This window comes from Sminthopsis crassicaudata, chromosome 3, assembly GCF_048593235.1.
Source record: "Sminthopsis crassicaudata isolate SCR6 chromosome 3, ASM4859323v1, whole genome shotgun sequence".
Taxonomy (NCBI): Eukaryota; Metazoa; Chordata; class Mammalia; order Dasyuromorphia; family Dasyuridae; genus Sminthopsis; species Sminthopsis crassicaudata.
In genome coordinates, this window is record NC_133619.1 from 81358057 (window position 1) to 81369440 (window position 11384).

An 11384-nucleotide genomic window follows, 5' to 3' on the forward strand; every position below is an offset into this window, starting at 1 on the left:
GGTTAATAGTTTGGTCTATTTCTTTTTCTGAGATGGGACTATTTAGACTACTTACTTCTTCCTCTGTTAATCTGGGCAAGCTATATTTTTGAAGGTATTCTTCCATTTCATTTAAGTTATCGAATTTATCGGCATAAAGTTGAGCAAAGTAGCTCCTAACTATTGTTCTAATTTCCTCTTCATTAGTGGTGAGTTCACCCTTTTCATTTTCAAGACTATCAATTTGCTTTTTCTCTTTCCTTTTTTTAATCAGGTTTACTAAGGGTTTGTCTATTTTGTTGTTTTTTTTTCATAAAACCAACTCCTAGTTTTATTAATTAATTCAATAGTTTTTTTACTTTCAATTTTATTAATCTCACCTTTTATTTTTTGAATTTCAAGTTTTGTGTTTGTCTGGGGGTTTAAAATTTGTTCCTTTTCTAGCAATTTTAGTTGTAAGCCCAATTCGTTGGCCCTCTCTTTCTCTATTTTATGCAAGTAGGCCTGTAGAGATATAAAACTTCCCCTTATTACTGCTTTGGCTGTATCCCACACATTTTGGTATGATGTCTCATTATTGTCATTTTCTTGGGTGAAGTTATTAATTATGTCTATGAGTTGCTGTTTTACCCAATCATTCTTTAGTATAAGATTATTTAGTTTCCAATTATTTTTTGGTCTATTTTCCCCTGGCTTTTTATTAAATGTAATTTTGATTGCATTATGGTCTGAAAAGGATGCATTTACTATTTCTGCCTTACTGCATTTGATTTTGAGGTTTTTATGCCCTAGTATATGATCAATTTTTGTATAGGTTCCATGAACTGCTGAGAAGAAAGTATATTCCTTTCTGTCTCCATTTAGCTTTCGCCAAAGATCTATCATATCAAACTTTTCTAGTATTCTATTTACCTCTTTGACTTCTCTCTTATTTATTTTGTGGTTTGATTTATCTAATTCTGAGTGCAAGGTTGAGATCTCCCGCTATTATAGTTTTGCTATCTATTTCCTCTTGCAGCTCTCTTAATTTCTCTTTTAAGAATTTAGATGCTGCACCACTTGGTGCATATATGTTTAATATTGATACTGCTTCATTATTGATGCTGCCCTTTAGCAGGATATAATGCCCTTCCTTATCTCTTTTAATTAGATCAATTTTTGTTTTTGCTTGATCTGAGATGAGGATGGCTACTCCTGCTTTTTTGGTTTTGCCTGAAGCATAATAGATTCTGCTCCACCCTTTTACTTTTAGTTTGAATGTCTCACCCTGTTTCAGGTGTGTTTCCTGTAAACAACATATAGTAGGATTCTGACTTTTAATCCAGTCTGCTAACTGCTTCCTCTTTATGAGGCAGTTTGCCCCATTCACATTTATGGTTAGAAGGACTAATTCTATATTGCTTGCCATCCTATTAACCCCTGCTTATGCTTTTCCCCTTTCCTTCCCTTTTACCCTCCTATCCAGTATTAAACTTGTGAACACCACTTGCTTTTCACAGCCCTCCCTTTTTAGGATTCCTCCCCCACCTTAAAGATCCTCCCCTTATTTTACCCCTTTTCCTCAAAATTACTGTATTCCCTTCCCCTTAGCTTACTCCTTCCCTTTCACTTTTCAATGAAGTGGAAGAAGTTTCACCATAAATCGAATATGTCTATTGATACACGCTATGTTCATCTCCCTCCTTTCTTTCTCTCAGATATAATAGGTTACCTTTGCCTCTTCATGAGATGTAGTACCACCACTTTACACTTTTTTATGATATAATCTCCTTTCCACCTCTAGTTTCTAAGACAAATTGTACATATGTTCTTTACATATTTTTTTGACAGAAGTATAGTTCTCAAGATTTCTTTTTACCTTTTTAGAAATCTCTTGAGTTCTGTATTTGAAGATCAAACCTTTTATGTAGGTCTGGTTTTTTCATCAAAAATAAATGGAATTCATTTATTTCGTTAAATGTCCATCTTCTTCCCTGGAAAATGATGCTCATTCTTGCCGGGTAAGTTATTCTTGGCTGCATACCAAGTTCCTTAGCCTTTCGGAATATCATGTTCCAGGCCCTGCGTTCTTTTAATGTGGACGCTGCCCAGACATTCTGGAAATAGAGGGTGGGGGAGACTGGTTGAGACTGGCAGACTGGCAGACTGGCAGACTGCTGGAAGAGACTGGGTCACACTATGAGACACACAGACTGTGTAAGAGACAATTAAGACTTTGGACTCTATTCTTGTCCATTCTCATGGTGTCTATCCTGCTGAGACCCAGGCCCTTCCAGAGGACCTCTAAAAAGCTAGCCAAAACATACAAATGAATCTCCATTAGGGCAGTTAGAAGATATTTGTTAGGTTGGAGATGTTAGGTTCTTACTAAGTGCTAATGAGATAATGAGATATTAGGTTCTTACTAAGTGCTAAGTCGGTACTTGACAATTCTCTAGTTCTGGCCATGACTGGGAGTTTTACTTGTGAATTTCTGGGGAAGAGCTTGCATGCTTAGGAGGAGCAAGTTCATTGCTTGAAGTAATTTTTCCCAGAAGCCCTTGCATTATCCCATGCCCATTCTCTGAAAGGATAAAAGAGGGAAGTCACTACTCTGGACCAGAGTTAAAGGCAACTGTCTGGAGACAACAGCACGTTACAAATTGGCTTCCACAACGTGGGGCAAGGACTTTTGCTTATCCTGACAAGGACTTATTCTGAGCCCTTCAGAGGAGCTAGACCGGACTATTGCAATTTGGCGCCCGAACAGGGACTTGAACCCTGGACCCTCAAAATTCTCAATTTATGATTATTTGATCATGTTATACTTCTAGCATGTTATGTTACTATGTTACTATGTGTTTATGTAATCTATGTAATTATGTGTAATGCCTTCCATATTGATGGATTTATGTTTCAAGGTCATGACCACCCTATGTTTTAAATCAAAAGAAAGGGGGACAATAGCACGTTACAGATATTTACATAGCTAGAGGGTGTGGAATTTGTTGACTTTGGAGTGATGATATAAAAATTAAGGGGTGGAAAAAGATGATTATACTGGAAGAAGAGGAAAGGGGGAGGCAAAATGAATTAGGTGCAAAGAAGAGGTACAAAAACCTCTTACAATAGAGGGTAAGAAAGGGTGAACATTGACCTTTACTTTCATTGAATTTGGATGAAGAGGAAACACACTCAAGTGTAGAAATTTATACTACCCTGAAAGGGACTCACATGTGCAAAAATGTTTGTGGCAACCTGTTAGGTTTTTATAGTGGCTAGAATCTGGAAACTGAGTAGATGCCCAACAGTTGGAGAATGGCTGAATAAGTTATGGTATATGAATGCTATGGAACATTATTATCTGTACATTATCTGTAAAAAATGACCAACAGGATGATTTAAGAGAGGCCTGGAGAGACTCATATGAACTGATGCTAAGTGAAATGAGTAGAACCCAGGAGAACATTGTCCTAGGCAACAAGAAGACTATACGATGATCCATTCTGATGAATATGGCTCTCTTCAACAATGAGATGATTCAAACCAGTTTCAATTGTTCAGTGATGAAGAGAACTATCTACATCCAGAAAGAATATCAGGGGAACTGAGTGTGGGACCACAACATAGCATTTTCACTCTTTCTGTTATTGTCTGCTTGCATTTTTAATTTCCTTTTCAGATTTTTTTTCTTTCTAGATTCGATTTTTCTTGTACAGCAAGATAACTTTATATATATATATATATATATATATATATATATATATATATATATATATATATATATATATATACAGAGAGAGAGAGAGAGAGAGAGAGAGAGAGAGAGAGAGAGAGAGAGAGAGAGATTGGATTTAACATATACTCTAACATATTTAACATGTATTGGACTATCTGCCATCTAGGAGAGGGGGTGGGAGGAAGGAGGGGAGCATTTTGCAACAAAGTTTTGTAAAGATCAGTGTTGAAAAATTACTCATGCATATGTTTTGTAAATAAAAAGCTTTAATTTTTTAAAAATGCATACAGGTAAAAAAGAAATTATACTACCCTGTAAGTGAAATAGGAAAGGAAAGAAAAAGGGGGAGGGCACAGAAAAGATATGAAGGGAAAGGGGAAAGGAGAAGAAAAGGAGGGGCTCATAAAAGGGAAGGAAGATTGAGGGAGTCTGTGACAGAAGCAAAACATTAGTGTGGAGGGATGGAGTGAAAAAAGAGAAAAGTATAAGTGGAGGAAAATAAGCTGGAGGGAAAATTGCATAGTAATCATAGCTGTGAATGTCAATAGGATGAACTCTCCCACGAAACAGAAATGGATAGCAAAGTGAATTAAAATCAGAATCCTACAATATGTTTACAAGAAACACAGTTGAAGTAGAGAGATACAGAGTAAAGGTAAAAGGCTGGAGCAGAATACATTATATAAATGGAGTAGAAAACATTAGTTAAACAAAAAAAAAAAAAAAGAGCAGGGTTGGCAATCCTGATCTCAAAGCAAAAGTAAAAATAAGAGAGATAAATACCTTCTTGTTAAAAGATACCATAATGAAGTAATATCAGTATTAAATACATGCACCGTGATATACCATCCAAATTCTGAGAGAAATGAGTTACAAGAAGAAACAGCAAAATTATACCAGTGGGGGGTATTTCAATCTCCTCTTCTTACAGCTTGATAAATTTAACCATAAAATAAGAAACAAGGAAGTCAATAGAATTTTAGAAAAGTTAGATATAACTCTGGGGATAGAAAGAAATAAACCCTTTTCTCAATTGCACATGGCCTATACACAAAAACTGATCATGGATTAGGGAGAAAAGCAGAAATAGTAAATGAATCCTTTTCAGATCATAATAGAATAAAAATCACATGTAATAAAAGGCCATGGAAAGATAGATTAAAAATTACTTGGAAATTAAATAATATGATTCTAAAGAATCCATTGATATTTTAGTCAAGCACAAATCATAGAAACAATAATTTCATCAAAGAAAACAATGAGCCACCATACCAAAATTTGTGGGATGAAGCTAAAGCAGTACTTAAGGGAAAATTTATATCTCTAAATACTCACATGAATAAAATAGAAAAAAAGAATATCAATGAATTAATGAAAAGCTTAAAAAAAAAAAAAAATACATTAAAGATCCCCAATTAAATGCCAAATTAGAAATTCAGAAAACCAAAGGAAAGATTAATAAAATTGAAAGTAAGACTATTATTGAATAAACCAAAAATTTGTTTTATTAAAAATATAGATAAACCATTGATTAATTTGATTATTAAAAAGGAAGAAGAAAACCAAATGACCAGTATCAAAAATGAAAACGGTGAATTCACCATTCATCATCAAGACATAATTAAATCAATAATTAGGAGTTATTTTGCCCAACCACATGCCAATAACTTTGACAATCTAAGTGAAATGGATAAATATTTATAAAAATATAAATTCCCCAGATTAATAGAAGACAATTATTTAATTCCATTTTAGAAAAAGAAATTGAACAAACCATCAATGAACTTCCTAAGAAAATATCTCCAGGGTCAGATGAATTTACTAATGAGTTCTACCAACCATTTAAAGAACCAATAGCTCTAATACTATGTACACTATTTGGAAAAATAGGCAAAAGAAGGAGTCCTACCAAATTTCTTTTATGACACAAATATGGTACTGATACCAAAACCAAGAAGAACGAAAATAAAGAAAATTATAGCTCAATTTCCCTAATGGATATTGATGCAAAAATTTTAAATAAAATATTAGCAAAGAGGTTACAGCAATTTATCAGCAGGATAATACGCAATGGTCAAATGGCATTTATATCAAGAATGTAAGGCTGGTTCAATGTTAGGAAAACTATCAGTATAATTGACCATATCAGTAACAAAACCAACAGAAATCATATGAGTATCTCAATAGGTTCAGAAAAAAACTTTTGACAAAATAAAATATCCATTCCTATTATAAACACTAGAGAACATAGGAATAAATTGAATTTTTCTTAAAATTATAATTAATATCTATCTAAAACCATCAGCAAGCATTATTTGTAATGAGGATGAACCAGAAGCTTTCCCAATGAGAACAGAGGTAAAACAAGGGTACACTTTATCACCATTATTAGTCAATATTCTACTAGAAATGTTAGCTTTGGAGACTGAATACAGATTGAAGCATATTATTTTCACCCTTTTTTGTTTACTTGTTATTTCTCTTGGCTTTCTCCTTTTTTTTTTTTCTGATTTTTCTTTCACAACATGACTAATAAGAAAATCTGTTTAAAATGATTGTTCAAGTATAATCTACATCAGATTGCTTGCTTTCTTGGGAAAGAAGCAAATAAAGGAAGGGAGGAAGAAAAAAACTTAGAACTCAAAATCTTCCCAAAATGAATGTTGAAAACTACATGTAATTGGAAAAATAAAATACTGTTGAGATTTCTTTTTAAAGAAATATTAACTTTAGCAATAAGAGAAGAAAAAAAAAATTAAAGGAATTTGAGAGGCAACTAGATGGTGCAGTGGATAGAACACCAGCCCTGGAGTCAGTAGGAACCTGAGTTCAAATCTGGCCTCGGACACTTGACATTTACTAACTGTATGACCATGGGCAAGTCACTTAAACTCAGCTGTCATAAAAAAACAAAGAAACAAACAAACAAACAAAATAATCAAAAGAATTAAAATAGGCAGTAAAGAAACAACACTATAACTCTTTCCAGATGATAGGATGGTATATTCAGAGAATCAACTAAAAAAACTATTTAAAATAATTGACTTTAGCAAAGTTGCAGAATATAAAATAAAACCAAATAAATCATCAGCATTTCTATATATTACCAACAAAGTTTAGCAGTAAGAGATAGAGAAGTTCCATTTAAAATAATAAAATAAAATAGGCAATATAAAATGTTTGGGAGTTGACCTATCAAGACAAACCCAGGAACTATATAAACACAATTATAAAACACTTTTCACATAAATAAAGTGAGATCTAAACAACTGGAAAAATTTCAACTATTTATGTGTAAACCATGTTAATACAATAAAAATGACGGTTCTACCTAAGTTCATTCATTATTATCTTAATAAATTTATTATCATTGATTATAACTACAAATTAATTATTCACTTATAATTTATATCAAATTGCCAAAAATTACTTCACAGAGCTAGAAAAGAATAATGACAAAATTTAATTGGAAGAACAAAAGATCAAGAATATCAAAAGGGAATTAATGGAAAAAATGCAAAGGAAAGTAGCATGGCTATATCAGGTTTAAAACTACCATAAAGTAGCCATCATCAAAACTCTTCAGTACTGGCTAAGAAATAAAGTGGCAGATCAATGGAATAGGGTTAGGTACATAAGACATAATAAAAAATAACTATAGTAATCAACTATTTGATAAACCCAAAGAATCCAGCTTCTGGAATAAGATTTGATAAAACTGCAGGGAAAACTGGAAAAAAAATTGGCAGAAACATCTCATCTCATACCATATACCATGATAAGGTTAAGACTTAGATATAAAGGGTGATACCATAAATAAATTAGGAGAGAAAGAAATAGTTTATATGTCAAACTATAGAGAAGGAAAAAATTTATGACCAAACAACTGAGAACATTATGAAATACAAAATAAATAAATTCGATTACATTGAATTTAAAAGGTTTTGCACAAACAAAACCAATGAAAAAAGATTAGAAAAAAGTAGAACACAGGGAAATAATTTTTATAGCCAGATAAAGGCTTACTTTCTCAAATACATAGAGAACTGAGTCAAATTTATTTAGAATACAAGTCATTCCCCAAATAATAAATGGTCAAGGAATATGAACAGGCAATTTTCAGATAAAGAAATTAAAGCTGTCAAAGGATATGAACAGACAATTTTCAGATGATGAAATTAAAACTATTTCCACTCATATGAAAGAGTGTTCCAAATTACTATTGATCAGAGAAATGCAAATTAAGACACTCTGAGGTATCATTACACACCTGTCAGATTGGCTAAGATGACAGGAACAAATAATGATGAATATTGGAGGGGATGTGGGAAAACTGGGACACTGATGCATTGTTGGTGGAGTTGTGAAAGAATCCAACTATTCTGGAGAGCAATCTGGAATTATGCCCAAAAAGTTATCAAAATGTGCATACCCTTTGACCCAGCCATACTACTACTGGGCTTATACCCCAAGGAACTACTAAAGAAGGGAAAGGGACCTGTATGTGCCAAAATGTTTGTGGCAGCCCTTTTCATAGTGGCTAGAAGCTGGAAGTTGAATGGATGTCCATCAATTGGAGAATGGTTGGGTAAACTATGGTATATGAATGTTATGGAATATTATTGTTCTGTAAGAAATGACCAACAGGAGAAATACAGAGAGGCTTAGAGAGACTTACATCAACTGATGCTGAGTGAAACGAGCAGAACCAGAAGATCATTATACACTTCAACAATGATACTGTAAGAGGATGTATGCTGATGGAAGTGGATTTCTTCAACATAGAGAAGAGCTAATCCAATTCCAATTGATTACTGATGGACAGAACCAGCTACATCCAGAAAAGGAACACTGGGAAATGAATGTAAACTGTTATTTTTACCTTCTGAATCCAATTCTTCCTGTGCAACAAAAAATTTGGTTCTACACACATATATTGTATCTAGAATATACTGTAATATATTTAACATATATAAGACTGCTTGCCATCTGGGGGAGGGGGTTGGGGGAGGAAGGGAAAAAATCTGAATAGAAGTAAGTGCAAGGGATAATGTTGTAAAAAATTACCCATGCATATGTACTGTCAAAAAATGTTATAATTATAAAATAAAATTAAAATTAAGAAATTAAAGCTGTCAATAGTAATATGGAAAAAAAAGTTCTATATCATTATTACTTAGAGAAAAGGAAATTAAAACAATTCTGAGATATCATCTCACACTTCTCATATTGCCTAATATGATGGAAAAGGAAATTTTAAAATATTGGAAATGTGGGGAAAATGAAATAGTAATGCATTGTTGGTAGAGTTGTGAACTGATCCAACTATTCTGGAAAGCAGCTTGAAACTATGATCAAAGAGCTATAATACTGCATATTCTTTGATCTACCAATACTGCTAGTTGGTCTGTATTCCACAGAAAGCATAAAAAAAGTAAAATAGGACCTATATGCAACAAAATATTCATAATAACTTTTTGTAGTAGCAAAGAATTGGAAACTGAGATGCCCATCTATCTATTGGCTGAACAGGTTATAGTATATTTAGTTATGATGGAATACTTTTGTTCTATAAAAAATTATAAGTCAATGCATTTAAAAAAAACCCTGAACTGATGCAGAGTGAAATGAGCAGAACTAAGAGAATACTGTATATAGTAACAACAATATTGTGCAGTGATCAACTATGATAGGTTTAGATCTTTTCATCAATACAACAATCTAAGGCAATTAAAAATCATGTTGGAAAATGCTATTTACATCCAGAAGAAAGAATTATGGAGTCTGAATACAGATTGAAATATACTATTTTCACTATTATTTTTTTGATTTGTTTTTTGTTTTTTCTTTCTTGTGGTTTTTCCCTTTTGTTCTGATTCTCCTTTCACAAAATAACTAATGTGAAAATATGTTTAACATGATTATACATGCATAACCTATATCAGATTGCTTGCTTTTTGAGAAAGAGGAAAGGGAGGGAGGGAGGGAGAATTTTGGTATTTAAAATTTTATAATAAATGTTGATGATGCTGAGTGAAGTGAACAGAATCAAAACATTGTACACAGTAACAGCAATCTTGTTTAATGTTCAACTATGATAGACTTAGCTCTTTTCAGCAATATAATGATCTAAGACAAACACTTGTGATGAAAATTGCGATCCACATCCAGAGAAAGAACTATGGAGTCTAAATGCAGATTGAATAGCATCTTCATGGTTTTTTTTCTTTATCATGATTTTTCCCTTTTGTTCTGATTCTCCTTTCACAAAATGATTAATGTGGATATATGTTTAACATGATTGTACATGTTTAATCTATATCAGGTCACTTGCTGTCTTAGGGAGGGAAAGAGAAAAAATTGGAACTCAAAATCTTACAAAAATGAATTTTTTCTTCTTTTTATTATAGCTTTTTATTTACAAGATATATACATGGGTAATTTTTCAGCATTGACCCTTGCAAAACTTTCTATTCCAACTTTTTCCCTCCTTCCCTCCACCCCCTCCCCTAGATGGCAGGTAGACCAATATATGTTAAATATGTTTTAAGTATATGTTAAATACAATATATGTATACATATCCATACAGTTACACAAAAATGAATGTTGAAAATTTTAATGTAATTGGAAAAAAAGAAAATACCATTAAGTGAAAAAGAAAAAAAAATACATAGTACACAGCAGAAGGAAGTTCAGAAAGAAGCATAGGTAAGCAGGTAAGAGATAACTACGAGATAACTACGATATTAAATTTAGAATTACTTTAAAAGTTATATATATTACATTTTAATTGTATAAATGTGATATATACTTAAAACTATACATATATACATTCACATTCAATCTTTTTATTCTTTGTATATAGAATTGTTTATGTTTGCTAAATTTGTAATTTTCAAAAGTTTTGAAAAATGTGTTCTTTTGGATATGGAACATGACTTCTCATTTCTGAAAAATAGTGGGACTTTTATATCTCAGAGGAATAAAGAATGACAGAGCTGGAAGGGGCTTTACCAGTTACATGGCCTGACTCCATCATATATATCATGAGAATGAAAACCAGAGAGCCCAAGACTGGTGACTTGTAATTAGAAACCCTTGTTGAACTCTCCCATTTAAAATGTAGACTCCTTGTGGGAAATTATGTGTGTTTGTCTTTTTTTTTCCCCCACTTTTTTTTGGTATGTCTGGCACCTAACACAATGTCTTGCATATAGTTGGATGTTTAATAAATCTTAATTGATGTAGCCATCTCTCAAAACCCATTAATATAGGATTCTCTCCTTACTGATTGAGATGAATGCCCTGCCCTGTATGAGGTTTAAGACAGAATTGGCAAGAGATAGAGAGCTTCAGTTCTCAGCAATCCTCTTTTGATATTCTTCAAGCGCTAGTTCTCTCAGGAAATTCATCAAGCTTTGCATCTTTGCAACTCCTTTGAGTGACTTCTGGCCTTTCTGTTTATAAAAGAAAAGATGGAATAGGTCAACACCACTTTAGCTGAAGGAAAAGACTCTTGGAAGAAGGACATGAGAGGAGCTGGCAGTCTGCATCATGTCTCTATTCCTAACTAGCTATAGTAGAGACTTTGGGGAATTTCCCCTTGAATAAAATCCAAGATATTCTCTTTTGGTGAAGCTGAACTGTCTCTCTCCAAAGGGAAAACTCCTTCACCCTGTATTATAT